Below are 25,060 nucleotides of genomic sequence, written 5' to 3'. Positions count from 1 at the left end.
AAGTCTAAAACATCAATGTGCTGTCATTCTTTGAAGTACATGTAACTGCTAACTGCTAAATGGATCATGTTTTCTGTTAATTGTAGATTTCATACTTCTGCAAATATTTCTTGGAGCACAATTTATCAACTTAAGCTTTACAAATGCAAAATGATTTATTGTGTGCACTGTGATCATAACACTTAACAAGCATTATTTATTATTGCCAATAAATTTATTGAGCAATAGTTGTAATGAGAATTTCAGCAGGTGACTACATTAAAGTGACAGTCATAAAAATGGCTCAGCAATAAAAGCAGTCTTTTAAACATGTTTTATATTTGTTTCTTTTTTTAATATGAGACAGGCAGATCATGTTGTGGAAGATCTGAATGATATTCGTCAACTATCCTTGAATCCAAAACTTGATAAGGTAGGAAAATTATGCCGGGTCATGCTGAATATTAATAATACTAAATGATAAACTGACTTGCATATAATCATTTTTTTTTTTAATTTCCACACATTCAATAGTAAGTTATTCAGTGAGAAAACTGCAGTGTCACTACAAATTAAATTGTTAAACAAAGAGCCAACATACTAAATAAAGAATGAAACAAATACTGTTATTGCACCTACTTCAACAAGAGGTATGTTTGGGGGCACTTATTTCTCATTTCTCATTCACTGATATAACACAAACATGAATGAAGCTGGTAAGCATGAAAACTTCAGGGATGCATACTCTTTCTAAAAAGGTTGTTTCTCCTACATCCTTTCTTTAAAGATAGTTCAGATCATTTTTATATCACCACCACTCTTAGTTATGCCTCTATATGGCTGTTTGCCAAAATAGTGTACCATTGTATTGTCCGTTGCTCAATCAAATTGTCAAAATTACTACGACTTGTTACTACAGATCTCTGTGACCTAATTTCAGTTGCAATTATGTTTTTGAAAATGTTATGCATGCATTTCAATTAACATATTCAAGAAGCCAAAAGTGTGGATTCAAAATGAATTAAATATTTATTTGATATTTGAGAATGAAGTAAAAGGAGTGATTGAAATGTACAAAGTATGACCATGACTCCAAACAATGGCAGTACAGTAAATGCAAGCATAAAGGCAGTATTAATTAGTAAATCATGATAAAATGTGCATTAGTGTGCCAAAAAATAAATAGGATGTTAACATGACAAACTCCTTTGTAGTAATAAATTGATTAACATTTACTAATATACATGGTCATGGATATCAGACCAATTGATATTAAATAACCTTAGTTAATCTATGGCAAACTCTTACAAGGGTAAAATGCCTTCATAGTTAATTGGACTCTAAGCCTTTTCTTTAACTGAAATACAGAATGTGAATTCCTCTACCAAATGTGGTAAGATAGTTCTGGATATCAGGCCATGGTATAAAGAAAGCTTTATCATTTATGAAACTGTACCTAGACCTTATAAGAACTGAAACACCATTGTCTATGAATCTAAATGAGGATATCTTTACCAGTGAGTATCAGCTTTCAGACAAAAGGAAGGCAGAGCTCCAGCAACATTAAGATTAATTTCTAACTGATTATTCTAATCTACATTTATCTGTGTGCCTGTGGTCCAAGTAAATTATTTGCTGAAGAGGTTTGAGAAATGTCAATTTTCCTACCCAGTTAACAAATAAAATAGCTTAATGAAGTAGGTACATATATGAAGGTCAGCATATCCTTACAGCAAGAGCTAATGTGTTTTTCAAGGTTATTACATTGGTGTTCCAACTGTCATGATAGTGGTATTCAAATAGATGGGCTGTATTCAATAAAGCCTACACTAAGTGTACACTGTTCTGAGGAACAGACAACACTGACATAACTCACACCTTCTTCCTCCTAATTTTAGTTTTCCTACTGATATTTTTACTGCTTTAAATATTGACAAGGATTCATAAAGGTTACCACAAAATGCAGACTACATGTACACTTAGCGTAATCTTTCTGAGTGACTAGAAAACACAAAACAAGATAAGAATTTTATTGAATAAATATTGTGTACACTTAGTGCACACTTAGTGTACGCTTAGTGTGCACTTAATGTAGGCTTTATTGAATCTCAGGGATAATATTATCCACTATAGTCTGAAACTCATCATATTCTTGGGAAAATGGACAGGTTCTGGAAGAAGAAAATGTTTCCCTGTCAAAGCTTTCACTTCATGACAAAATGATCTAGAATTTCTTTTCTGCAGTCCAATATGTCATTGAAAGCATCTGAATTGCTTTGCATTATTGGCCTTGAGTCTGTCAGTGACATTGAAGAGGGCGATTTGATACAGGCCATTTCTTGTTGCAAACGTTATTTGGCTCTGTTTTGGATTTATTCCATTTGTGTTTCTCTACTGAATATACATTGTGATACATAGATTTATTTTGACTTTTGCACATCTTCGAAAAATTGTTAGTTCTTTAATTCATTGTGAGCTTTATTTTGCCCTAATTTTCACTCACAGGTGCTATTTGCAAACCTTCAAATCTTCAGACATGCTTTACTATGAATTCTGGAAATTCCACTCACTCTACAAATATTTAATGCTTTATCAACTGTCAAGTCAGCTTCACTTATATGTCTGCCTTAAAGTCAATCATCTGTAGCATGCAGGAATATTCTGTATTGGGTTGTTTTTGTTTCTGAAGTTCCACTTGCAGTGAGATATAGCTCATTTTTTCTGCCAACATTTAGTTCTAGTTTTCATGTTAGTTTCTATACAGCTATAAAGATGCTGGCGGTTGTAGTAAAGATACATCACACCAAAAATATTTATTGGTGGTTCAGCAGTATGAGAGAGAAAACTGGAAAATGAATTCATTACATGTGAGACTTAGATTCAAAAGTGAAAAACTGTGTTAAAAGACTACAAAATAACGTCTTTCAACACTAATAAAATAAAATTCAAAAACAAAAAGTGCTCATTAATTTTTATACTGAAAATCGAAATTAAGACTGGCTTATATATGGCTATGATAATGTAGAAACATATTTGAACAGAAAGAAATTTGTTTAAAAAGTATCATCTGACTCCAAAGTAAACATCATGTGGTATATAACAAGTAGTGAAACTTTTTCTGTACTTCTATAGTACAAGATATTTTACATATATAACACTAGTCCCTCATGTATTACACACACAAAAATACAAAACTGCAGCAAACTGAGTCGAGATTATCAAAGAGGAGTTAGGCATAACATGCATTGATATACATGCGCAACTATGAGCAGGCAAAACCACATTTCAAGTCGTAGCCGGTTATAGATCGCCCACCATGTCCCAAGATGCTCACTCTGCATTCCTTGAGACATTGGAAAATATAAAGGTCCTACCCAACACCATATTCTTGGGTGATTTCTACTACCCTGGTATAGACTGGGCGAACTACCAATGTTCCAACTCCTATGCTCAGCGATTCATAGAATTTATAAATTCAAATGCCCTTGAACAACTAGTATGTTCCCCCACTAGAGGGGACAACATATTGGATTTAATCATCACAAATATGGGCACCCACTGTACCACACCCGTTATCACTCCCTCCTTGGTCAGATCCGACCACAAACTGATAACCCTGGACATCCTCACTCCTCCACCTCCCCCAGTCAAAAAAAACATAGTCAAAAACCTTTCCAAAGCAAACTTCAAACTACTTGCATCCGAAGTGGAAAGCTTCACTATTCCCTTGCAGAAGGATAATGATATCCAGGATGTGGAATCCTACACCAAGGCACTCTATATGCATCTTCAGGATTGCATGGACCATGCTATCCAAAATAAAACCAAGACTCCTTCCTCAAGCAAGAAGAAACCAGTCTGGTGGACCCCGGCCATAAGCAAACTTTACAATAAAAAGGAGGAGACTTATACAAAAAAAGGCCAAATCTCAAGTAGAAAAATCATCCCTGATCAGCATTAGTAAGAAATTGAGGGCCCTCATCAAGTCAACTAAAGCTAATTTTGAAAAGAAAGTTGCCAAGGATGCCAAGGATAACCATAAGGCCTTCTATGGCTACGTCAAAAACCTAAATGGCAACGCTCAGGTCTGTTCTGAGCTAGTACAAAATGGAACAAAATACACTGACCCTTCTGACATTGACAACATCTTGGCTGACAGGTTCTGTGCAAATTTCTCCCCCCCCTCACCACCTACAGGGCCTATTACCATTCCAAGGGATTGTGTAAGTCCAATTATTACTGATACATTGGTTAACAAGGCTCTATCTAAAGCTAAACACACTGCCTCCATGGGACCAGATGGTGTCCCAGGCTGTGTCATACGCGAGCTCCAAAAGGAATTAACCCCGCATCTTAATACCCTCTCCACAGCCTCTCAGGAGAGTCTCAGCCTCTCCACAGGATATGTGCCCAGAGAATGGCGCACGGCAGCGGTGGTCCCGCTACACAAGGGTGGGGCCACAACTGACCCTGGGAACTACCGACCAATAAGCCTGACCAGTCTGATCTGTAAGGCTATGGAGCGAATCATTATGGAACTCATAAATGAAGAGATTGGGAACCTCCAGTCGCTGGACCCCACACAGTTCGGCTTCGTCATGGGCAGATCATGCCACTTGTACCTGGTGGATTTCTTTGAGACAGTTACTCAGGCTATAGATAAGGGAAAGGAGGTACACACAGCTTACCTTGACCTTGCTAAAGCGTTTGACACCATTCCCCATTCGGGTATTATTGATAAGCTCACCAGCCTGGGCATAAACCCTTACGTCACAAGATGGATCGCAAACTGGCTCTCAGGCAGATCCCATAAAGTAAGAGTAGCGGGATCTATGTCCGAATCCAGACCAGTAATGAGTAGTGTACCTCAGGGCTCTGTCCTGGGGCCCCTCCTGTTTAGTATATATTTCTCAGAAGTACAGGCAAGCACGGAAGGGCTGTGGCTGACTAAGTTTGCGGACGACTGCAAACTGGGTGCTATAATAGAGTCTCTGGCTGACATGGAGATCCTCCAGAAGGGCCTAAATGAGACTGATGCATGGTGTCAAAGCCATGGTCTCAAGCTAAATGCAAAAAAATGTGTAGTAATCCCCTTTGGAAAAAACAGAGTACCCGCAAACTACAACATAGGAGGTAATCTCCTGAAATCTGAAGAAGAAATAAGGGATCTAGGGACCCAAGTAGATAGCCAGCTTTCCTTTGATAACCATGTTGCCAAAGTGGTTAGAAAATCCTTCTATGTGACCCATCTGATCATGAAAGGGTTCGCATCAAGATCTAAGGATGTAATGGTGCCCCTCTACTCTTGCCTCATCAGACCCATTATTGAGTACAATGCACCAATTGGAATGTACCTGGCTAGACATCTCCAGCAGCTGGGGAGACCACAGAGGTACCTAACCAAGAGAATTACTGGCCTCAAACAGTTGCCCTATGCAGCACGATTGAAAAAGCTAAGACTGTTCTCTGTTGCATACCGCTTTCTCAGAGGCGATCACTGTCTAACGTACAGAGCCATGTCCAACCCAGAATTGTTGAACATGCTCCATCTTAGCAAAACCAAATCTACTCGAGCTACACGCTCTAGGGATATAAACCTCAACACAACAATGAATAGAACATGCTGGAGGGATAGATTCCCTTTGCAGAGACTTCCCTTACTATGGAACAGGGTCCCGATCTACATAAGACAGAGCCCCTCACTATCACTCTTCAAGAGGAACCTTGATGAGTGGATGGGTAACAGGAATTTCACACCGGGGATCACACAAACAGCACTACTAGATAGGGGCCAAGGGTACTAGTTGCTAGTACAAGGGTCTAGGGAACTACTAAAGGGGCGGTGAATACTGCATAACATGGCTGGGCTAATATATGCCTTCGGGCAGATAGCTCAGTACCATCCTATGAAACTATAAGCATTGAACAGCAACTTTAATTAAACTACCCTGATAAAAAGCCACATGGCAAAAAGACTCATTCAGTGGTAACTCTGCTTAAATACAGCATGTCAATAATGATCAAACTAATCGGTCTAATGCCTGAATTCTTTATACTCCCGTGCAAAAGTATAAAATCGATAATGAAAGCTCCCATCAATATTAAAAAAGAACATTTAAATAATAAAAATAAAGTATACTACACCTAACATCCTGACAGCCGTCTGCGATAAATCACAAACCAAAAAGTAAAAACAAATAAGTAAACAAATGTCCCCCCTCAAAATCAGACGCTTCAGCCAATCAAAAAGGATGAGAAAACAAGCACTCCGGAAACGCAGCAAAAAATAATGCAAAATAAATAAATTAAATAAATAAATAACTACCTTGAAAATCTAACATGTAGTAAAACATATACTTAAGCAATAATCTGTTCACAATGCCATCTAAGCTACGTTGAAATGCAGTATTAACCCCCAAATGAAAATAGTACATAGGCACAAGCCAAACATTGGAAACATTTAGAAAGTGTAAAGAAAGGATAAATGCAATATGTGAACACCCAGTCTTATTTATGTGCAACAACATTTAACACTATAGGGGTTAGGAATTAAAAGCATGATGAGTGATGAAACATTTTGTATCCTTTTGTAGTGCAAGGTATTATAGACATGTAACATCAGTCCCTCGTATTACACACACACCAAAATCAAAAATGCAGCAAACTGTTATTGAATAGATTTTATGCATAAAGATATGTACATAAGTGTGTGTGTGTGAAGACACAATTTGGTCAACAGGAGTGCAAGACTGACGATCCCTGAGCAGGAGAATATTTCCCCTCCCTGAGACTGTGCGATTTCAAGAGTTAGAATATTAAACTAGAAGGGGCTGCAGAGGGCTTGCCCCCCCCCCCCCCAAAGAAAATGAGTATTTGTGTGTTTTTTCTTTAAATTTTTGCATGTACCGAGATTAATGTTTGGTGCATGTGTAATAATGTGTTAATGTGCATAATGTTGATCAGTTTGTGTCAACATCCTGCATGTCGACATAAATTCTATTTGACCAAGTTAGTTTTATATATATATTTAGTTAACATTTGTTTACTGGGAAAGTCTGAGTGGAACAGAGCCCATTTTCAGCACAGGCCCAGGAAGAAACTCTCCAGATGTATGTCTTTGGAATATGTGAGGAAACTGGAGCATCCAGAGGAAACCCATGCAATCACAGGGAAGACATGCAGACCACACCCATCTGTTTTGTTGACCAACGTGACTCAACAAGACATTTGACACCTGCCAGCCATCTGTTTTGTTGACCAAAGTGTGTCAACAAAGAAGAGGTCAACATTCAGTAAATTCAACCACAGTAAGTGAGCTCATATACACACACAAACACACGCACACATATACCCACACACACACACACACACACACACATATATATATATATATATATATATATATATATATATATATATATAGATAGATAGATGTACATATATAGGTGTACTGAAATTAAACAAAACACCTAACAGATCAATGTTTACAAAGGTGTCCACAAAAAAGTTGGCTTTGCAAACACTGACACACTACTACACATGTGCTGAACAACAATCTTGTTGCATGCAAAACTTAAACTTAAAAAAATAAAATAAAACATTGTTTTTTGCAGGGGACAAGCCGCCCTTGTACTCTCACATCCCCTGCTAATTATATATATATATATATATATATATATATATATATATATATATATACTATTCTGAGACTGCATAATCTCTGGGAAAAGGCATATTTCCCTACCTCAAGAAATGTGTGGTGAGATCTTGCACACCTTTCAACTGTGTCTGTGTAGTCAACCAGATTTTGTCAGCTAAACAGATCAGTGATAGATTTGACATATTTCAGTAGATCCATATATATCAGTGTGTGTGTGTGTGTGTGTGTGTGTGTGTGTGTGTGTGTGTGTGTGTGTGTGTGTGCATATGTAAATTTGCTTCTCAGGATTTGTCAAGTAAGCGTTTTGTCTCCCACATCACCCAGATCAACAGATCAATCCAGTGAAACCCAGTTAGGGGATTAAGTCTAACTCTTCTTACTTTTAGTGTTTGGTGAGGTGTGTTTCAGCGGCTAAGGCTCCACAATCCTCGACTCTATGGAACCCATGATCTCAGTGATTTAAACTACATACACACACACACACACACACACACACACACACACACACACACACACACACACACGCTCATTCAAGCATTTGCATATTTTTTGTTTACTTCATGACAGTAAAAAGAACAAAAGAAATATTGATAATTCTCTTAGTAAAAAGTGTGCATTGAGTATGTCCCACTTACAAAGAATGAGATTCAATATTTTTTAATAGCAGCATATCTTTATTTCTATTGGGTCGTTATATAACTTTGATGTATACTGTTGTGCTTCCATTTGTTGTTCATCCTCAAATATATTTTCAATATTTGTTTTTTTTTTTCAGTATGAAGAACAATTGTTACTTGAAGGACAAGCAAAATCAAATCAGGAAGTAAGTATTTTGTTTTCTTGTTCAGTATAAACATTCAGGCTTGCAGAGGTCATCTGAAGATATTCTGTTGGCGTCACTTACAGAATGCAATGCAGGGCCTTGCTCTGTACTTCTTTCCTGCAAACAAGTGGTAAAACAAAAATTCCATTCAGCAGTTCAAGGTTGATATTTAATGTATGTTTTCTGCTGGTAAATGAAAACAGTGAAGCAAGATCTGTCATGAGTAAAGGGATGCAAACACCTATTTCATTTCAGTGTCTCTCTTTCCATTTTTTGGCCGAGGAACTAAAGCCTTTCCCCTACAATGAGTATAAGGTACAGGTGAGTCCCAAGCAAGGTGCTACTCTGCCTCATGATACACACATTCTTACACACCTGGGGAAATGGGAATATTATCACTTCATTATGGAGGAAACAAGAGACCCTGAAGAAAAATTGCATGGCAACAGAGAGGGCATATAAACCACACAGAAGGAATCCTAGCCAGAATCAGACAAGCAAGATTGTTCCAGGTCGGACACATATTCCAAACGGAATAATGTAACTGCTGCTGAAAAACAAGCTATTCTGGAACTTCAAAACAATAATAATATTGTCATCATTTCTGCAGACAAAGGGGGAGCTGTGGTTCTTTTGAATTGGTGTGATTATGATCAAGAGGCTAAAAGACAGTGGTCTGATGGTAGATATTATTCTGAGATGCATATCAATCCCATCTATCATTTTAAAAAACTAATCGATGATTTTTTAATTCAGGCTAGGGATGAAGCTATCATTACCAATGATACCATGCATCAACTCACCATTCAAGATCCGGCCAACCAATATATTTATTTTTTGCCAAAAATTCACAAAAATCCCATCAATCCACCAGGCAGACCAATTGTCTCAGGAAAGGTTTATAGCACAGAACCTTTGTCTATATTTGACCAAACATTTGAAGCCTTTGCTCCATCTTGTACGTTCTCGGTTACAGGACACTACAAATTTCCTGCAGATCATTTCAGATAGCCAATTGGAATCTGATTGGTTGATGTGCACACTAGATGTATGTGCTTTATATACGAACATTCCACACTAATCTGGTTTAGAAGCCCTTACATACTGTCTGGAAGTGGCCAGTTTATACAAACCTGACTTCAACTCCTTTTTGGTTCAGTTAGCCAGACATGTTCTGAATAGCAATGTATTCTTTTATCAGGATACTTGTTATTTACAAACAAAGGGCACAGCGATGAGTGCTTCATTTGCCCCAATATATGCTGACCTATTTATGGCCTTTGTCGAAAAACATCTTATTTATGATCATGTGAACAACATCTATTTGGAATACATTGACATTTGGAGATGGTTTTTAGACGACTGTTGGATGGTATGGAAGGGTGAGACAAATGTGTTAGATGAATTCATATCTTACCTGAACAACAACCCATGGGGATTACAATTTACTGTTCATTATGATCTGAACAGCATTACGTTTTTGGATGTGATTATCAATAGACTACCAGATCACACGGTGAGTAATGAAGTATTCAGGAAATATCCCCAATATAATACCATCCTACATGCGTCCAGTTTCCATCCACCACACATAGCCCAGAACATCCCAAAATCGCAATTCATCAGGATAAAGCGTATCTGCTCTGATGATTCCTCTTTTCAGAGACAAAGGAAGGATCTCACAAACAGATTCAAATCTAGGGGTTATGGTATGGGTTATGTATTGAAGGCCAGTAATTTGGTCAATTCCATTGACAGACAAGAATTTTTAAGTTACAAAGACCATAACAATTCGGCATTACAACCAATTAGATTCCTAACAACTTATGCCAGGAATTCTGACAACCTAATTCAAAGTGTGAATAAACATTGGAATATTTTACAATGTGATCAGGAGCTAGCACACATCATACCAGAAAGATGTCAGTTCTCTTTCCGTAAAGGCAAAAATCTTGGTTCCTGTTTTAATCATTACAAGCGTGGGACACTGAATCAATCCTCTACATATGTACAATCTACACTATCGGGGGATCCTTTAGTTGGCTGCTACCCATGTGGACACTGCATCCATTGTGACAAGGTTACAAAATGTAAACAATTTTACAGCCGCAACAGCCCTATAGTTTATGATTTAAATTTCTTTGCTAATTGCAGTACTGATTGTTTAATATATCAAGCTATGCACTTGTGGTTGCTTTTACATTGGCCAGACTTCTCGTCCATTCAGAATCAGAATTTCTGAACACATCAGTAATATTAAAAACAAAAAGGTAACCAATGCATTGTATAAACACTATCTAACACACCCCACTGCCAGATTTTCTTTTATGGTTATTGACATCATCAAGGGCAATAAATCCAATAAAACTGGGTGGCACTCTATTTTAAATAATAAAGAAAAAAAGTGGATTGTTAAACTGGGTGGATTGTTTCCACCTGGTTTGAATGAACAATTGTAGTATGGGCCAATAGGCTTCAAGATGGGTATATTTAACTTACAACAAAAGCTGTATTTGATTTGCACTGAAGAAGGCTGTGACATTTTCCGGCGGAAAACGGTCTGTTTTTTGTTGTTTTATTTGAATAAAGACAAATATGGAACACAGTATGCTGGCTCTACTCTTTTTGGCACTTCAGATTTGTTCCTGAGCCGTGCATTTGCCTTTCGTGCAGGAGTGCTTTTTTGACTGAAGCAAGATTGTAAGCCAAAGGCTGCAGGCACTGTATAACTCTCATCATCACTGTCAGTTGCAAGTAAGGCACAATCCGCTTATGATTATTTATGAAGTATTTTGTATCTGTGACAGGGTAATACAGTTATGTTAAGCAAAACAGTAAATGACACTGAGTGGGATTAAGAACGAATATGCTGGTGCATATTGATATAAATCTTTTATGCTGATTTACCCTGTGCCATATTAATGGAGTTCATAAATGTCATATTGCAATATGTGGTCTTAGTGAACTGACTACTTACCTCTGTTCTGATCTCTTGTCTTTTGTTTTTGTTTCTCTGCTTTTTCTGTTCGTTTTACTTGTTGCTGCACTTGAAAAAAACACTAGCATACACTAGGTTCAGGCTCTGCTGAATCGAGTACTGTTTGTGACCTTTGGAGCTTCTGGTACAGTTAATCTTTGGTCTATAGAGGCCTAGCTGTGCTTTGTGAGAGGGGGTTTCAGTTTGATCTGATCTAGCTAGAGTTACTGCTACAGGGCTTTGTTTAAGGCATTTTTGATTGGATAATTTGAACTTTGGCTGGTTCCTGTTTCTCTGCCTTAAATAGCCAGTGTGAACCAGTGTGTGCTTATTTGATCAAAGCTGCAGTGAATTAGGCCTTCTGCCCTTGCTCTGCTGTTTTCCAAAAACCTGCTGTGAGACTACAAAAGATAAGTCCTTATTTTCAACTTTCTGCACTTCTGATTAACTAAAACAGTATTTGCTGCATATCTGTTTAAACTGTACACCTGTAATTTAGGCTTAGTGAATTGAATCCTTACCTCTGTTCTGATACTGTCACCCCACCCTCCCATCCAAATGTTGTTGTGGTCTTAAAGCTTGGTGGTTTTTGAGTTGCCCGCGTCTGCTATAAATTTGGTATTGGACACTTCTCCCAGTCCCAATGCATCAGCTCCTTCTACTGAGTACAGTCAGATCAGTTATGAAGACCCACCCCTTTAGTTCATAACCTTGTATTATCTTCTGTTTCCCCTCTTTCTACTTTAAAAACGTGCCTCTTCATACTTTATTTTGCTGATTGTGCTTAGACGTTCAGTTGTGCTTATTCTGCTGCATTTGTTACTGCATGTTGGTAGCCTGATTAAATTGTTCTGCATCTACCCCATGCTGATTTCAAAGCTGCTGAGAGAATCTACAAAACTAAGAGCCATTTTTCAATTTATTCTGCCTTTGCTGCACTTATATTTGATTAACTGTGCTGTTTCATTAACTTGTATTACGTCTGTACTGTATTTTTCACTGTTTTACTGTTAAACTGTTTAATTAACTGAGCGTGAACTGTCCTGCTGTTATATTTAAGTGTGTATCTGTTCTCCTGTTTAAATCGACCTAAACAGAGTAAAATACCTTTAGCATAGACTGGTTACAGGTTTTACTGTATACAGATCTGTTTGTGGGATTCCTGTGTTTCCTGCTATGCTATCCTGTGTTGGCTAGGGCCTACCTGTGCTTAGTGGGAGTAAGTGAACTGGTTGGAACTGGTCTGGCATAGGGTGTTTAGCTAAGAGCTCAGGGACAAGGGTGGATTAGTCAATTCCAGTGTTTTTATTTTAGTTTTTTTTTGTGGTATTTAAGCCCTGCATTTGCATGGGTTTACGCTTTATCTGTGCATCACACACCACCGCAGCACTGTTTTAACCCTTTGTGAGGTATCTCAGCTGCATTTTTTCTCTTCCAGCACTCCTGTGTAAGCGAGGCCCTCCCTTGCAGTTACTGTGTTTATTTTATCCAGCCCTACTTACACCTAAGGTACTTTCTTCAGATAGTACCCACTTTATTATCCCTCACTTCTCTTCCACAGATTCTGACAACCATGGACGGACAATTTCCTATGGCTTCTCCTGCTAGTCTGGTTGATATGGGCATCCTGAGACAGTGCAGCAACTGCCTCACGTACACGGACAACCCTCTACTACCACTACCACCTAGGAACATAGTATGTGAGAGATGCAATTACATTAAGAACCTAGAATCCTTGCTCTCTCAATCACAAGCCAATACATCTGGCACTGAGAAGGTTGTCTGCACAAACACTACAAACACCACACCTCTAACACCACCCACACCTGTACAATACACTCCCACATATGCAGAGGTTCTCAATAAAAACATACCTAAACAAAAGAGACCTCCGAGGCAAAAACACACATACACATCACAACCCACAGCATCAGTAACCACAAAGTGTACACAAGACTGTGTCTCACAGCCTCTAAGGCCCAGCCACAAACCCAACATACTAGTCAGAGGAGACTCTATCGTGAGACATACAGATGTGCCCCTCACCAGGCTAGACAAGGAGAAAGTCACAGTAATTTGCTTGTCAGGTGCCAGAATCCACCATATCACACCATGTCACACATGCACTGAAGTCTCTCAACAACAGGTACTGTTATGACTCTAAAATGATAAAGAACAACTCCTTCAAAATCTGATAACTAGACACAGCTGCCAAACAATCATTTTCTGTTTGTACTGAGGAATCATTCTGGGTGACAGTAGGATGCTGCTTAAGGCTAGGGACATACCTGCCTGGGACACATATTCAGGGAGCTCAATCATGTCTCTATTCATATAGTCCAGAGAGGTATGTCTCAAGTCATTCACACCAACATGGACTATGACAGAGTCATAACAGCTACCAATAATTGGAACAATGGCACAAAAAAGGCAAGGACTCTGGATTTAAGTGCATTAGCGTAGAAACTCTTTAATGACAAACACTTCCATCTGTAGATTTCATAAGAACACAAAAAAACACTTGTGAGAAGCAAATACAAAGCCAACAATCAAATTGCTAGCTGATACTATTATGGATTATGGATACTGGATACTATTATGGATTTCTTGGCATTTAGTTTTAGTCCATAGCTCTGCAAATTTAGTCAGCCAGAGACCACTGACATTGGCCTTGACTTCTGAAAAGTAAATGCTAAAAAGGAGCGGTTCAAGGACTGATCCCTGAGTGACTCCACTTGTGACTGGTCTCTTTGTAGAGGTGGACTCCCCAATTCTAACTTCCTGGGTCCTGTCTGTGAGCCAATTGGCTATCCATCTGGTGACGTACGGGTTTTTACCTGACCTGCTGAGTTTGTCAACAATGCCCAAGTGGAGTATTGTGTCAAATGCCTTGGCCAGGTCAAGGTAGGCAGTGTGAATGATTTTGCCCTCATCCATTGCTTTTGTGACCTTCTCAAAGAAGTCCACCAGGTTGAGTAGGCATGATCTGCCCTTGACAAAACCAAACTGGGTTAGGTCCAGTGTATGGAGGTTTACTTTTTCTCTATTGATCATCTCCATGATAATTCTTTTCATGGCTTTATATATAAGAGTAGTGAGATTTATAGGTCTGTAGTTTTCAGGGTCTGTAGATGGCCCACCTTTGTGCAGAGGGATGACTGTTGCCTTTCTCCATTCATGAGGCACAAAGCCTGTTTGGAGGCTACAGTTAAATAGAAATTCCAGAGGCCCTGATAGGTCATGTTTCATGCTATTAAAAAGGCATCCTAGTATATCGTCTGGGCCCATTGATGCAGTGTTCTTGGTCTTACAGAGAGCATTAAGGACCTGTTCCCTAGTGATAGTAGGAGGAGTTATATTTGACGACATTTCCTGAGGGAAGGTTGAGGAGGAGAGAAGAGTAAGGTTGTAGCTAAATTTATCAGCCAGGAGGTTTGCTATATCTTCTGGCTCAGTATAGGTGGCCCCATTTACAATGAGCTCTGTACACAATTGTGTATTGCCTTTGAGGTTGCGGACATAGCTAAAGAAAGCTTTGTGGTTGTCCTTGGCCTGGGAGGCCAAACTTACCTCAAATTTGGCTTTGGTAGACTTTATTTGTCCTCTGAGTTGTTTATTTAGTTTGATGAGAGTGCTTTTATCATGCTGAGTGCTGCACCTCTTAATTTTTGCCATGATTTTCTTCGTCCTGTTATACATCCGATTGATTTTTGTGATTCCACCAGGGTGGCTTGTTTTTTTGAGTTAGTTCTGTACTTCTTCCTGGTGGGTACAGCTGCCTCAATGCCGCTATTGACATGCTTGTACAGGGTTTCTGTGAACAGTTCTGCATAGGCAGAAGTGTTCTCAGGGTTTATGGGAGCTTGAAATGTTGCCAGGTTTTCACTTAATAGGTTCATAGGTTCATAGGTTCATACTAGGCTATCTGCCCTAGGGCATTTATAAGCCTAGCCAGAGTGTGTTTGGCTTTCGCCACCCATTTTAAATTAATTTTGCTATGCCTTTTTTTGATGCTAGTATACTGTGCCTCTGTCTAACAGTGACACAGAAGTGATAGCCGGGGTAAACCTACGATCTCCCATCCACTCATCAAGATTCCTCTTGAAGAGAGTCAATGTGGGACTCTGCCTAACCTGGACTGGGATTTTATTCCAGAGTGAAGGGAGCCTCTGGGTTATGAATCTGTCCCTCCAGCATGTCCTATTTATTTCAGTGCTGAGGTTCAAGTCTCTCGAGCGTGGCTCGATGGGATTTGGATTTTCTGAGGTGCAGCATGTCCATTAATTCCGGGTTGGACATGGCTTTATACGTCAGGCACAGATCGCCTCTGAGCAGGCGGTATGCCACTGAGTAGAGCTGGAGTTTCTTTAACCGGGCAGCATATGGCATCTGTTTCAGCCCTTTGATCCTCTTGGTGAGGTACTTTTGGGGTCTTTCCAGTTGCTGCAGGTGTCTGGTAAGGTACATCCCAAAAGGGGCATTGTACTCAATTATGGGCCTGATGAGGGATGAGTAAAGAGGTACGATGACCTCCCTGATCTAGATGTGAATCCCTTCATGATTAGGTGGGCTATATAAAATGTTTTTCTAACCACTTTGGCCACGTGGTTGTCAAATGAGAGATTGCTATCAACTTGGGTCCCCAGGTCCCTAATGACTTCTTCTGTACTTAATGGATTACCACCTATGTGGTAATTTGTGGGCACTTTGTTTTTGCCAAAGGGGATGACTATACACTTTTGGCGTTTAGTTTGAGGCCATGGCTCTGGCACCAGTTGTCTGTTTCTATGAGGCCCTTTTGGAGGATGCTTGTGTCGGCTGGAGAGTTGATTATGGTGCCCAGTTTGCAGTCATCTGCGAACTTGGTCAGCCACAGTCCTTCCGTGTTGGCCTGTACCCCCGAGAAATATATACCAAACAAGAGAGGTCCCAGGACTGAGCCTTGTGGGACGCCACTTGTAACTGGTTTGGAGTCTGACATGGCTCCAGCAATTCTAACCATGTGGGTTCTGTCCTTGAGCCAGTTTGCAACCCATCTAGTGACATAGGGGTTTATATTTAAGCTGGTGAGCTTATCTATAATGCCCGAGTGGGGTATTGTATCGAAGGCTTTTGCGAGGTCCAGGTAGGCTGTGTGGACCACCTTCCCCTCGTCAATGGCCTTGGTGACTGTTTCAAAGAAATTGACCAGGTTTAAGAGGCAGGATCTGCCCTTAACAAAGCCAAACTGGGTAGGATCCAGTGTCTGTAGGTCCCCAATATCTTTATTTATGAGGTCCATGATGATCCTTTCCATAGCTTTGCAGACCAAGCTAGTCAGGCTTATGGGGCGATAGTTTCCAGGATCCGTTGAGGCACCACCTTTGTGGAGAGGGACCACTGTTGCTGTACGCCACTCTTTGGGTACATATCCTGTAGTAAGGCTAAGATTGAACAGTAGTTTTATGTTTGGGTTTAGCTCTTCTTGGAGTTCATGTAGGACGCAGCCGGGACACCATCTGGTCCCATTGATGCTGTGTTTTTGCTTTGGAGAGGGCGGCTCTTACCTGAGCATCTGAGATGTCAGGGGCAGCACTCTGTTGGGATAGATATTTGTCCTTTTGGTGGGGAGAGGGGAGAAGTTTGCACTGAACCTGTCAGCTAGGATGTTGGCAATGTCTGTGGGCTCGGTGTATTTTTTGTCATTTTGGACTAATTCTGAGCATATCTGGGAATTCCCACCCAGGTTCCTAACATAACTAAAGAAAGCCTTGTGATTATCCTTAGTGTCCTGTGCAATTTTTCTCTCGAAGCTGGCCTTAGACGATTTTATGAGTGCCCGTAGTTTTTGCTAATACTGAACAGAGATGCCTTCCCTTTTGGGATTTTGCTCTATCATGTAGTAGCTTCCTCCTTCTATTGTATAGTTTGTTTATGGCTGGGGTCCACCAGACAGGACGTCTGCCTTTGGAGGATTGGGTCTTGGTTTTATTTGGGATTGCATGATCCATGCATTCCTGAAGGTGTTCATAGAATGCGTTTATAAAGGATTCTGCGGTCTGGGCCGTATTTTCCACAGGCCCGGGGGCTTTGAAGGATTTTGCCTTGGTTTTGAGGCGTGTGAAATTTGCTTTAGAGAAGTTTTTCACTGTGGTTTTTTGGGCAGGGGGTGGGGTCGGGATGTGAATATCCAGTGAGATTAGTTTATGGTCTGATCTTACCAGTGAGGGATACACTTCTGGTATGGAGCATAGTGTCCCCATGTTGGTGATGATCAGGTCCAGTATGTTTTCCCCTCTTGTGAGAGTGGTAACAAGTTGTTCCATAGCATTTGAGTTTATAAATTCTAGGAACCTTTGGGCTAGGGTGTTGGAGCTAGAGTAATGCTCCCAGTCTATGTTTGGGTAGTTGAAGTCGCCCAATGTAATGGTGTTTGGAGAGACCTTCATATTTTCCAGTATTCTCAGGAAGGCCAAGTGGGGTTCCTGTGTTTGGGAGGGTGGTCTGTAGCAGGCTATAAACTGGAAGGCAGTTTTACCCACAGTTAGTTGCACATGGATAGTCTCTGATGCTTCGTGCTGTGCCACCAACCTGGAGGTGTGGGTATCTTTGACAAATATTGATACTCCCTCCTTTTGTGGTTCGGTCCAAGTTTTGGGGCCGAAAAGCATGGTATGAGGTATAACCTGGTAGTGCTGGGGTGCTCTCGAGCCTTGAACTAGGTTTCTGTTACTGCACAGATATCGATGTTCTCCATGCTAAGGAGAGTTTCGAAAAGTGCATCTTGAGGTTTAGACTTCTGGCGTTGAGTAGCATTACTCTTAGTTTCTTATCCCTTGTGATACCTATGGAGGTGGGTTTGTCTTTTGAGCCTTGCCTAAAAAGGCACTATGGGGTAGCAAGAGCCTTTGCCAATATCCGAAAGCCCAGGGTGACAGGTGCAAGCCGTCCCTAGCGAAGCATCGTGGCTTGTCGAGCATGTCATCCCAGGCTGACAGGCATTGGATCCCCTTTGAATGACACCAACACTTAAGCCAATTGTTGAAATTGATCATCTTGTCTTCATATTGTGGCATCATTCTTGGTGAGGGTAAGATGCTACTCAAGGTCAGGGTCATACCGGCCTGGGCTACATGCTCAGAGAGCTCCTCTATGTCTCTTTTCATGTAGCCCAGGGAGGTACGTCTCAGGTCATTCACACCAGCATGGACAATGACTGAGTCATATTTGTACTTGCCTTGGAGTGACCTGAGTGCTTGTGTTATGTGGCAGATCCTAGCCCAACAGGCAGCTCACCGTGACCTTCTCCTTGTTCAGCCTGGTGAGCGGGACGTCAGTGTGCCTGATGATAGAGTCACCTATTACAAGTGTATCAGGTGTGTTGTTTAGCCTTAAGGGCTGTGACTGTTCGGCACACTGGCTTTGTGAGCTATGTGTTGCACGTGTTTTGTTTTGGGGTAGCGGTTGCTTGGGTGTCTGCTTTGGAGGTCTCTGCTGCTTAGGCAGATTTTTATTTAGAGCCTCAGTATGTTTTGTGTGTTTATGTGTTTGGTTTGTTGTCGTGGTAGGTCTATGTGAGACTGGAATTGTAGTGAGTGTGGTTTCCTTCTCCTCCTGACTGGTTACGCCAGTACTGAGTTGAGAGAGCTTAGCCTCCAGTTTGGCTATATGGTTGCATCTCTCACATGTGTTGGAATTTGTTGGGAGGAGGAGAGGGTTGTCTGTGTACATGAGGCAGTTGTAACATTGCCTCAAGATTCCCAGATTCACCAGCTGGACCGGAGAGGAGATTGACAACTGACCTTTGGACATGCTAGAATAGTATTGGGAATTCCTTTATAATTGAAAAAAGGGCCAATGGGGAACAAGGTACTCAAGGGAGTTTGTGAGGGTGTAGTGCTTTTAATTTTTAGAGCTGACTTATATAATTGCTTTAGTGAGCAAGTGCCAGGTAACTTAAATGCAATGTGTTACAGGTAACCTAAATGCAAAACGACAAACAGTAACTTTCTTTCAAGTGAAACAAGGAAATAAGTACAGTAAGCAATGCAGATATCACTAGGGATCCACAGAAGTGCTAAAAGGCCGCGTTTTAGGTGGAATTAGCGTTTCAGGAAATAAACAAACAACAAGCATACAAATAAAGCTAGATTCAGCAGGCCTGGATCTAGTCTATGCTACAGCAAACAAGGTGTACCAATTTCAGTAAGAAACAGTTAGAATATGCAGGCACTATAAGCCTCTAACCAGAAATTCCCTGCTCAGAAGGGCAGAGTCCAGCCTCTCCTCCCACAAGAGTGCAGACCGCAATCCTTCTTAACGTAAAATAACTGGCCTGAAGCCCAAGTGCTTAAACCAGAACTAATACACTTTTAGAATAACAGACACTGAGCTCTCAATCAGCAGTTCCCAACTTAGAAGGATGTAAGCTACCTGTCCTGCCACCACAGTGCAGGCCACAAACCTTCCTAATGTAAAACAACTGGTCTGAAGCCCAAGTGCTTAATCCAAAAGACTTAGAAATGATAGCTACACTTTAATCAAGTTACTACCAGCAGTAATAAATACAACTGAATACTTTAAAGAATGCCTGGATTAGTGCTCAAGTTATACAAACAAAGCTAGATTCAGCAGGCCTGGATCTAGTCTATGCTACAGCAAACGAGGTGTACCAATTTCAGTAAGAAGCAGTTCAAATATATAGGCACTATAAGCTTTAACTAGAAATTCCCAGCTCAGAAGGACAGAGTCCAGCCTCTCCTCCCACAAGAGTGCAGAACACGAACCCTCTTAATGTAAAATAACTGGCCTCAAGCCCAAGTGCTTAAACCAGAATTAATACACTTTTAGAATAACAGACACTGAGCCCTCAATCAGCAGTTCCCAACTTAGAAGGATGTAAACTACCTGTTCTGCCACTACAGTGCAGACCACAAACCTTCCTAATGTAAAACTGGTCTGAAGCCCAGGTGCTTAAACTAAAAGGCTTACAATGAGTTACACCAAGCAGTAATAAATATAATTGAGTACTTTTAAGATGACGCAAAAGCAAAATAATGTAGGAAAAAACACAAATACAGTAAAAGCAGATAATTTTTTTTTTTTTTTTTTTTTTGGAAAGAGAGAAAGGAAAGAGAGAAAGGAGTAGCAGAAACTAAGCTGATTGGCCTTCTCAAATGCTCTCCCTGTACTGGGTAGAATGAGGTAATGACACTAGACTGGGAGGAGGGTCCCAGATCAAATTTACACTAGGGGCGGGCAACTGCAAAGCCACCAACTATAAAAACACTATACCAACAGGGAGGTAGGGTGGGAAACAAATAGCAGAAATGTTACTCCCAGCTGAAAAGCAGCAGTGAGCCTTTAAATGAAAGTTTTAAACAGCTAAAGGAGCCACTAGAAAAAAGAGTTTAACTGCAACAAGTTATCATAAACAAACAACCCAACAGATGCTTAATAAGAGTGGACAATTTCCAGTTAATACCTCACACACAGTGAAACTAGCTAGAAAAATACACAGTACACAAAGTGCTATAAACAACAAAGAAATAAAGAACAAAATAAACAAAAAACAGGATACTTAATGTTATATATTGTAGCTCCGAGTTTGCTGAGTGTCCTTCCTTCGATCAGCTCACTGTAAAATGGCTGAACACTCACAACTGAGCTTCTTAGGTAACAGAAAGTTGAAACCTGAGACAGCTTTTAAGAAAGAAATCTCAAAAGAACCAATGAGGTGCTTAGTCTAAGCTGTAGTCCAGTAATAGCAGGAGGTTAGCCTTAGAATAGTTCCTGAATATCCCGGTTTAGCTGGGGGTCCAGATTTTATTTTTACTTCAAAGGAGGCCATTTTGTGGTCTGACCTTAACAGGGAAAGCATTACGGTAGGGGGTGTGCAGCATTCTCCCATATTATTGAGGACCAGATCCAGTATCGTTGCACCCCTGGTTGTTGTATTGACTAACTGGTCAAGGGAGTTTGTGTTTGCAAAATCCAGGAATCTCTGTGCATGTATATGTCATATAAGATTCCCAGTTAATAGTGGGGTAATTAAAGTCACCCATGAATATGGTATTGGGTTGGATGGTTAGTGTTTCTAATAAGTTTAAATACATGGTATAGGTTTCCTGGGTCATAGAGGGGGGCCTATAACTTGCAAGGAAGTGATATTGGATTTTACCTATAGTGATCTGAACATGGAGCAGCTCAAGTGCATTGTCCTGTTTGACTAGACTTGAAGTATATTTATCTTTGATGTAAATAGAGACACCTCCACCTTTAGTCCCTGCTTGTGAAGTAGCTGGTCTAAATGTGTGGAAGGCATTATAACCTTGCACTGTTGGTGTGCCCTCTGTGGCTTTAAACCATGTTTCAGTGACCACACAGACATCAGCATTCTCTAGGGTAAAGAGAGATTCTAGGGAGTGCAGTTTTTTGTTTTGACTCTTAGCATTGAGTAGTAATACCTTTAGATTTTCTTGGGTTTGATTTGCTATGTCGGAAGTACTTTCCGTTTGGCATTGCCTAAAAAAGACTCTGTGGGGGAAGACAATGTTTTAGCTAATATTCAAAATCCTAGAGGGGAGAGGTGCAGACCATCCCTGACAAAGCAGTGCAGTCTGTTGACCATCTCTCTCCATGCTGACAAATATTGCTCCCCTTTAGAGTGACACCAGAAACTAATCCAATTATTAAAGTCAATCATCTTTTGTTTATATTGTGGCATCATCCTTGGGGAAGGTAAAATGCTGCTCAATGCTAGGCTCATACCAGCCTGAGACACACATTCTGAGAGCTCTATGATGTCTCTCTTCATATAGTTTAGGGAGGTACACCTCAGGTTATTTACTCCCACATGGACTATGACTGAGTCATATTGGCAATTGTGGTCCAATGACCTGAGTGCATGTATAATGTGGTGGATCCTAGCCCCTGATAAGCAACTGACCGTAATTTTCTCCTTATGCAGCTTGGGGACATCAGTGTGTCTCCCGATGGAGTCCCCAATGACTATAATGTTGGATTGTGTGGTGACTTGCCTTATGGGCTTAATAGTAGAGGCTCCATGAGATGTAGGTCTATGTGTTAATGTGGGTGTTGTTTTGAAAGTGTGGATAAAACTTCAAAAGATGCCTCTGCATGATATTCTGTACTTTGCAAAATAAAAAAAAAGACAAAAATGTGTGGTTTATTTTACTTTGGCTGTGAGAAAGGATAGTGGACACTCCTAAAGCCAGGGCTATGGCTGATGGCAGAAGTTAGCAATCTGAAAGTTGGCTTTGTATTTAATTGAATAATTAGTAATGTCAAAGGGTGGGGATGAATTTGAGGTGTGTGTATATATATATTTGCTTTTCACAAATGGTTTTATGTGTTCTGATGAAGTCTATGGCTGAAAGCATTTGTCATTAAAGAGTTTTTACTCTAATACAGTTGAATCCAGAGTCCTTATTTTTTTTGTGCCATCGGTCCAATTTTTGATAACTGTTATGACTCTATCATAGTGCATGTTGGTATGAATGACTTGAGATGTACCTCCCTGGACTATATGAAGAGAGACATGATTGAGCTCACTGACTATGTGTCCCAGGCAAGTATGTCCCTAGCCTTAAACAGCATTTTACTGTCACCCAGAATGATGCCTCAATACAAACAGAAAATGATTGACTTTAACAATTGTTTTAGTTTCTGGTGTCATTCCAAGGGGATCCAATACCTGACAGCCTGGGAGGACATGATTGACAGACCACGATGATTTGCCAGAGATGGCCTTCATCTGTACCCGCTGGGCTTCAGGCTTCTGGCAAAGACTCTTACCTCCCCCATAGTGGCTTTTGGGAAATTCTCGCATTCTGTACTGTACGGCGCCATTAAAAGTCAATCTTCGAATATGACCATATGACATTCGACATTTCCAGCGTTCAAAGATTTGACATAGACCCAATTTAATTAGGTAACCTATTCCAAGAATTATCTGCTCTCATTCTGTGTTAGTCCGTCTACTCATTCCACACACTACACTTAAATGTATCTTTTGCAAAAAGAAATGCATTTTAAAAGCAGTTGTGTTTTGATATATATTTAGAGGCAGATAACACAATATCTTCATTAGTAAAGATAGCATCATTATACAAATGTAATGTTTTCTTTGTAAGGATTTCTGTGTGAAACAGTATTTCTTAATTTCCATACAAAGCTACATTTCTTTTTATATTAAAGAGCTATAGTCAGTCGAGGAAGATAATTATACACAACATTCTAAAAAAAATGGCACAGTGAAAAATGCAAAAGATTTGACCTATAAGGAGTAATTATTTACTAATGTAAGCTAGCTAATTTAAAATTCTTATACTATACAAGCTGTTTAATCTCTTTTCTTTTCTTTTTTCAGGGAAGTGGAGAAGTGGACTTATTTAACCCCACACCTGTTAATAATGACATCAGTACAAAAGAGGTAATACATAACTGTACAATGAAAATGCTCTCAAGCACTTTAATGTGTAAATGGCTATATATGTATGTATTAATACACACACATGCACACACACGCATACACACACATTTGTGTGTAGATATATCTATATATATCTATATATATATATATATATATATATATATATATATATATATATATATATATATATATGGGTCTACTTCATATGACTGAAAGCTCATATGATCGACAACCATTTCACTGACACCAGAACACTGAAAGCTCAAAAGACTGAAAGCTCATATGATCGACAGCTCATATGGTTGACACATGAAACCAAAGCATTATGCCCTTTCCCCACTAACTGGGAAAACTACTCATGTACCAACTCTTTTGCTCAACATTTTCTGGAATTCATAAATTCCAATGCCTTGGATCAACTTATTCACACCCCCACCAGGGGCAGCAATATCCTAGACCTGGTCATTACCAACATGGGCAACTGGTGTTCCACACCAGAGGTCAATTCCTCGTTGGTCAGATCCGACCACAAGCTAATCACCCTAGACATCCACATCCCGCCCCCACCCCCAATTAGGGAAGCCACCATAAAAAACAGAAGTGGCAAACTTCATAACACACATGCAGATGGACAATAGAGGTACGACTGCTGAATCCTACACAAATGCACTTTATAAACACTTACACGAGTGCATGAATCATGCTATCCCTAATAGAACCAAGATGCTATCCTCCAAAAAAAATGAAGCCAATCTGGTGGTCCTCTGCCATAAACAAACTCTAATACAGAAGAAAGAAACTGTTGCAAAATAGAGTAAAATCCCATGACTGGAGGAACCTCTGTAAGAAGCTGAGATCCCTCATAAAATCCTCCAAAGCTAGTTACGAAAACAAAATTGCCACTGACTCTAAAGACAACCAGAAAGCATTCTATAGCTATGTCAAGAATCTCAATGGCAACACTCAGATCTGCTCTGAGTTACAGCACAATGGCACTAAATATACAGAACCAACTGATATTGCCAACATCCTGGCAGATAGGTTCAGTGCTAACTTTACCCCCCACACCCCCTAGAGGGCCCATCTCTATACCGGAAGAATGCAAAGTTCCTGTAATCATGGCTACACAGGTAAAAACCACACTCTCCAAAGCCAAGAACACAGCATCCATGGGACCTGATAATATCC

At 40.1% G+C, this 25,060-nt stretch overlaps 1 protein-coding gene across 1 annotated transcript in view; it reads left to right on the top strand.

Moving 5' to 3' along the window:
* The first annotated feature begins 353 nt into the window (after window positions 1–353).
* LOC122787841 (protein transport protein Sec24-like CEF) overlaps window positions 354–25,060 on the top strand; it is a 110,625-nt gene continuing 85,918 nt past the window's right edge. The window contains exons 1-3 of the mRNA XM_044054757.1: window positions 354–412; window positions 8,415–8,462; window positions 23,810–23,872. The gene's annotated coding sequence lies outside the window, so the exon portion shown is untranslated. The remainder of the gene's footprint in view (window positions 413–8,414; window positions 8,463–23,809; window positions 23,873–25,060) is intronic.

This window comes from Protopterus annectens, chromosome 13.part0 (assembly GCF_019279795.1).
Source record: "Protopterus annectens isolate FY-2018-M chromosome 13.part0, PAN1.0, whole genome shotgun sequence".
Classification (NCBI taxonomy): Eukaryota; Metazoa; Chordata; order Ceratodontiformes; family Protopteridae; genus Protopterus; species Protopterus annectens.
The sequence above is the reverse complement of the archived record's forward strand: the minus strand, read 5'-3'. Positions and strand labels throughout refer to the sequence as shown.